The 6,106-nt window shown below is 42.6% G+C and overlaps 1 protein-coding gene across 1 annotated transcript in view; it reads right to left on the reverse strand.

Annotated features, from left to right (window-relative positions):
* SLC41A2 (solute carrier family 41 member 2) overlaps window positions 1–1,075 on the reverse strand; it is a 131,388-nt gene extending 130,313 nt beyond the window's left edge. Inside the window, exon 1 of the mRNA XM_006141429.3 lies at window positions 915–1,075. The gene's annotated coding sequence lies outside the window, so the exon portion shown is untranslated. The remainder of the gene's footprint in view (window positions 1–914) is intronic.
* Between the last annotated feature and the right edge of the window lie 5,031 nt (window positions 1,076–6,106).

A 6,106-nucleotide genomic window follows, 5' to 3' on the forward strand; every position in this document is an offset into this window, starting at 1 on the left:
TTGGTGTCTTGCTTTCTCATTTTCCCTCTCTCTCGTGCTCTGTGCCTCTCTCTGGTCAAATTAACATAAATGAATGAATACATAAAATTAAATATAAATAATTCTTTAAAAAAAAAGAAAGAAATGTTTCCAGAATTTTAAGGTACAGAAAAGATGCCCATAGCTCAAAGTTTAAAAGAAAAGAAAACCAAAAACTTTTAAAAGAAAAACAAAAATTTTTTCTAAGAATTATTTTACAGTAGTTAGTGTAATGGCTATGTCGCTAAACTCCCATGTAGTTGACTGCAGTTCGAGTCCCAGACCCGGTGGCTTAAACTCACACCAGGCGCATGTGCGTGCGTGCCCAAGAACCCGAGAGGAGAATGGAGGAGAAGGGATTGCAGTGTGGCCATCCCCCTGGGAGGGTGATTTCTCGCTTTCTATCTCTCTGTCTCTCTCTGTCTTTCTGGAGAGCACACACACCCTATGGCAAAAACCTCTCTGCAAAAAAAAAAAAAAAAAGATAATTATTTTATTTAACTTTATTTATTTTATTTGCTTACTTATTTTAATTTGACCAGAGAGAGACAGAAGAGAGAGAGAGAGAGAAAGAAAGTAAGAAAGCAAGCCACCAGGTCCGGGACTCGAACTGTGGTCGCCCATGTGGGAGTCCAGCACCCTTAACTACCACGCCACCTGCCAGCCCCCCAAATTTTCTTTTTAAGAAAAGTTAAAGGAAAACATTTTTGCCAGCCCTTTTCTGGCAATCATTTTTATTCTTTATTTTAAGACCAAAAATGTCCCATAATTGTCCTGTACTCACATTTCAAATATCGACTCAGAGCACTTGCAGTATTTATTCCTCTCCCTTCCCTATCCCCAGGGTGAAGTAGGGCCTGACACCCTCCTGAGCTGGTCACTATAAAGTACATTACCTTCCATGAGGTGACCAAGAGGCAAGGAGGCACAGCTCCACATCAGGGTCTTCCCAACTCAAGGACTAAGATCACCTTCCCTCATTGAGACACCTCCATAATGCAACATCCAGGGGGATTAAGCCAGATCACCTGCCTTCCCCAAAATGAACTTCCCCTAAATCAATCCAAGTACACAAACTCACTAGAAGAGATATGCAAATCAGGTAAATTACAGGTCCACAGTGTCATGTTACTCAATTACCTTGGCATGGAATTGAAACAATGACCAAACTCTCAGTATCTCAGAGCAATCAAGTCTCTCCTCTGCCCTTTGGTCAAGGCTGGGCAAAGCTATTTTATTCGAATACCAGGGCATTCAAATATCAGCTTAAAAACAACAAATACTGATACAAATATCAGTTTTAAAACAATAAGACTAACAAAAAGAGCCCTTTTCAGAAAAGTCCTTAGCCCAACTCAAGTTCAAGCAAAACAACTCTCGAAGCCACTCAACGACCAACTTACCTGCCATGGATTTGTTCATAAAGATGTACTGACTATCCTTCTTTCTCAGCTTATTTGAATGTGCTTTGGATGTCTATTGACATACAGTTCTTTTTGTTTCCTTTCTTTATATAATTAATATGTATTTGATGCAAAAAGAAAGAAATTAGGCCAGTCCTGTAGCCTAGTAGCTAGGAGAGTCAGAATCCACATGGCTGACCATAGTTCAAAGTTCTGTCCCAATGGCATGAAAAACACTCCAAGTGTGTGTCCATGCATGCCCCAAATCCTGATGAGATAGAGAAACGGGGAAGGAACTGCAGCATAAACATGCCCCATCGCGGGTGTTTTCTCCCCCACCTGTGTCTCTCCCTGGCAAGAAAGAGCACAAGCTCTCTAATGATAAAAAAAGAAGGGCAGGTAGAGGTCAGGATAAACAAAAACCATTTATCCTAGAAATCCACCAGCCAGGGATAATCACTGATGACAGATTGATATATATAACTCTTTTTTCAAAATATATGTTCATGGCAAAAGTAGACTCATGTTATACATACTACTTTATATCCTTTTGCTTTCTTAAGATTTTTTTTTTTTTTAGGTTTTTGTCATAGGGTACATGTGCTCGCCGGAGAGAGAAAGAGAGACAGAGACAGAGAGAGGGAAAGTGAGAAATCACTCTCCAGGGGGATGGCCACACTGCAATCCCTTCTCCTCCAATCTCCTCTCAAGATTTTGGGCACGTGTGTACACGCATCCAGCATGCATTTTAAGTCACCAGGTCTTGAGACTCAAACCACATCTGGCTATGTGGGAGTCCAGCACCTTAACTACCATGCCACCCTTGGGCCCTCAATATTTTAATATTAATTAAAATATTATTAATTAATATTATTCTACAGTTGGGACTAGCAGATGGCATAATGGTTATGTCATTGGACTCCCATGTAGTTGACCGTGGTTCGAGTCCTGGACTCAGTGGCCTGAAACTCACGCCAGGTGCACGTGCGTGCGTGCCCAAAATCTCAAGAGGAAAATGGAAGGGAAAGGACTAAGGTGTGGCCATTCCCCCCCAGGGAGGGAGTGATTTCTCACTTTCTGTCTCTCTGTTTCCATCTCTTCAGCAAGTGCACATGCCCTATAGCAAAAATCTCTCTCAAAAAATATATCATTCTACAGTTATTTTTAATAGCTACTTACAGTTTCCTCTTTCTTTTTTCTCCTGCCCATTTTTGTCATAGGGTGCATGCATTCGCTAGAGAGAGACAAAGTGAGAAACCTCTTTCTGGGGAGATGGCCACACAATGATCCTTTGTGCTCCATTCTCCCCTCAGGATTTTGGATACACATGCCCCACATGATTTTCAAGATGCTGGGTCCGGAACCTGAACCAGGGTCAGCCACATATAAGTCTAGTGCCTTAACCACCACGCCACCTATTTCTTTTTTTAATGAACTTTTTAAAAAAGATTTTATTGGAGATCAACAGATGGTGTAATTAACGGTTACGTCACTGGACTCCCACATAGTGGACCGCAGTTCAAGTTCCAGACCCAGCAGCTTAAAACTCACATCAGGCATCTGTGCACATGTGCCCAAGATCCCAAGAGGGGAATGAAGGAGACGAGACTGTGGTGTGGTAATCCCCTTGAAAAGTGATTGCTTGCTTTCTGTCTCTCTGTCTCTCCAGTGAGTGCATGTGCCTTATAGCAAACAAACAAACAAACAAACAAAAACCAAGGGTTTATTTATTTATCCCTTGAGTGGGATAGACAGAGAGACAGATATATATATATGAGCTCCCCCACAAAGCAGCTTGAAACTCACGCTGGGTGCCAGGTCTCCGTGCAGTGATCCACCCCTTGGCCTCGGCCATCCTGGGCCATTGATACATGCACACCCAGCGTACTCCAGGAGTCTCCAGATGTGAACCAGCAATCTTCCCACGTGGGTCTGCCTCGCAGAACAGCGAGTTTTACCACTGCACCATCATACAGCCTCACAGTTTTCCCTTTTTTTTTTTTTTAATTTTTATAATTTGTTATAGAGCATGCATGCTCACCAAAGAAAGTCAGAGAGAGAGAGAGAGAGAGAAAGTGAGAAATCACCCTCAGGAGGGATGAGCATGTCACAATCCCTTCTCCTCAACTCTCCTCTCAGGATTTTAGACACACATTCACACACGCATGTTTTTCAAGCCACCACGTCCTGGACTCACACCCCACAGTCAGCCATGTGGGATCCAACTGCCTTAACCACCACACCACCCGGATGGTCCAGTTTTCTCTACCTCTAAAACTCCCAGGAGCTCTAACATTTGTCCTGTTTTCTTTCCTCCTTCTCTCCTACATGTTCCCCAGTAAGAACAGCACAACTAAAGGGTTAACAGCTTCCTCCGATGAGTACGTCCTAAACACATTCCGAGAACTCAAGTCCTTCTTGTTTGCACTTTCCATAGCCATGATCTCATTCATCCCATACGTTTGTTAGATGACCGGAAATAAATCATTACACTTATTCTACCTCCACTACACCCCAAAGCAGGGCCGTGTATTACCACCAAGTCTATGGTGTGTCTGCCTCACAACCCATGACATGTAATTCAAAATGCAAATGAAGCAGAAGCGAGCAGGTCATGTGGTGGTTACGACGCTGGACTTCCACATGGCTGACCGCCGTCCAAGGCCTGGACCTGGTAGCTTGCTTCCTCACTGTTCCTCTGTCTCTCTCAGATGAGCACATGTATCCTATAGCACATTTAAAAATAACAATGATAAGTAAAATTAAATAATTCTTTAAAAAAAAAAGAGAATGCCAACAAAATAAGTCAGAAAAAGGTATGATTTTCCCCGTGAATACTACTTCATTGTTTTTAAAAATGACAAACCATTAAATTGTTTAAATTTTTTTCTGTTTTGGTGTCCCCTTGCTAATGGTCAAACACAAGGTAAGACTGCCTATTAAGAACTGTGCCCAGGGACTGAGAAAGGAACAGGTTTTTGTTCTAAGGAGTAATATGAGAGTTTAAGTTCAGGCTATAAAATCCATGTGCAATCAAAATCCCACATCTGAATTTACAGGCACAATTTTAAAAGGAAAATATTACCTATTCCACGTCGTATTGTTTATGTGGAATCTTTACGGCAAATGCTTTCTTCTGTGTTTGGAACTGTATGAAGTTTACCAAGATATTTGCTATGCTTTCGTTAGGTGACTAATTCAATAACATGACTCACACTGAGTGACTTTACTGAGGGAACGTCAAGAGACTTACTCATCGAATCTTCACACTTTGATTACGAGGGAGAATTTGCTTCAAAAAAAAAAAAACTAAACATTGAAGCCCAGGGGTGGTGGCACAGGTAAGTGGGAGCTCTGCTGCACCATGCTGGAGGCCATGTGGGAAGGCTCTGGGTTTGAATTCTGGGTCTACCTGAACACATGAGGCATGCTCATAGGTGGGCCCATGATCTTGGCTGGCTGCAGGGCTCGGGGGAAGACTGCAGAATGAAGACCCTGTCCAAGATCTTCTCTCTTTCTTATTAAGGAAGTAAATAAACTTTTTTGAAAAATTGAATGTTGGAAATGAGTGTCAACATAGTAAGATAATGATGATAGTTAAGAACCTAGGATCTCGGGGCCAGCAAGTGGCATGGTGGTTAAAGGCGCTGGACTCCCACATGGCCGACCACGGTTCAAGTTTCGGACCTGGTGGTTTGCTTTCTCACTTCCTCTCTCTCTCTCTCTCTGTCTCTCTCTGATCAAACTGGAAAATAATAATGATAATAATAACACACCAAATGCATGTTTTTACTACAGATATTATGACTGATTCTTAGCATGAAAGACACTTACCCCTAAAGAACAGTGATTAACTTAAAAATGCATGTGGCCAACTATGCTCTGAATCCCAGACCCTGTGATTTGAAAAAAACACCAGGTGCATGTACGTGCATGCACAAAATCCTGAAGGGAGGAGAAATAGGAGAATAAAAGAGTGGCATGACCACACTCCATTGGGAGGTTCTCACTCTTATCTCTCCTCTCTCTCTCTTCTCTCTCTTCTCTCTCTCCTCTCTACCCCCTCCCTCTCCCTTTCTCTCTTTCTGTCTCTCTCTCTCAGGCAAGCACACATCCTCTCCAGAATCAAAGTGCTTCTTTGGCTTACATCCCACCTTTCACTAGTAATTGGACTTATGTCTCTACGCCACTGTTTCCTCATGAAAAAATATCTTAATTGGGATTCTGTGAGGACTGAATGACTTAATATACATAAATGCTTAGCATTGCATATTGGGCCTTAACTATGTGTTAACAAATATTATTGTAATTCATCACTATTACATTTTCATAAGAGGTGCAAAACAGCAGATGGCATAATGGTTACGTCGCTGGACTCCCACAGTCAACTGCAGTGCCAATCCCAGACCTGGTGGCTCAAACCTCTCGTCAGGAGCATGTGCATGTGTGCCCAAGATGGAGAAGGGATTGGGACATGCCTCCCCTAGGATGTGATTTCTCGCTTTCTGTCTCTTTGTCTCTCTCTCTGTCTCTGTGTGTGAGCACACACACCCTATAGCAAAAATCTCTCTCTCAAAAAAAAGGTGCAAGGGACCAGCGGTTGGCATAATGGCTATGTCGCTGGACTCCCACATAGTCGACCGTGGTTCACGTCCCGGACCCAGTGGCTTAAAACTCACACCGGG

The sequence above is a fragment of the Tupaia chinensis genome, unplaced genomic scaffold (assembly GCF_000334495.1).
Source record: "Tupaia chinensis unplaced genomic scaffold, TupChi_1.0 Scaffold000054_1, whole genome shotgun sequence".
NCBI lineage: Eukaryota > Metazoa > Chordata > Mammalia > Scandentia > Tupaiidae > Tupaia > Tupaia belangeri.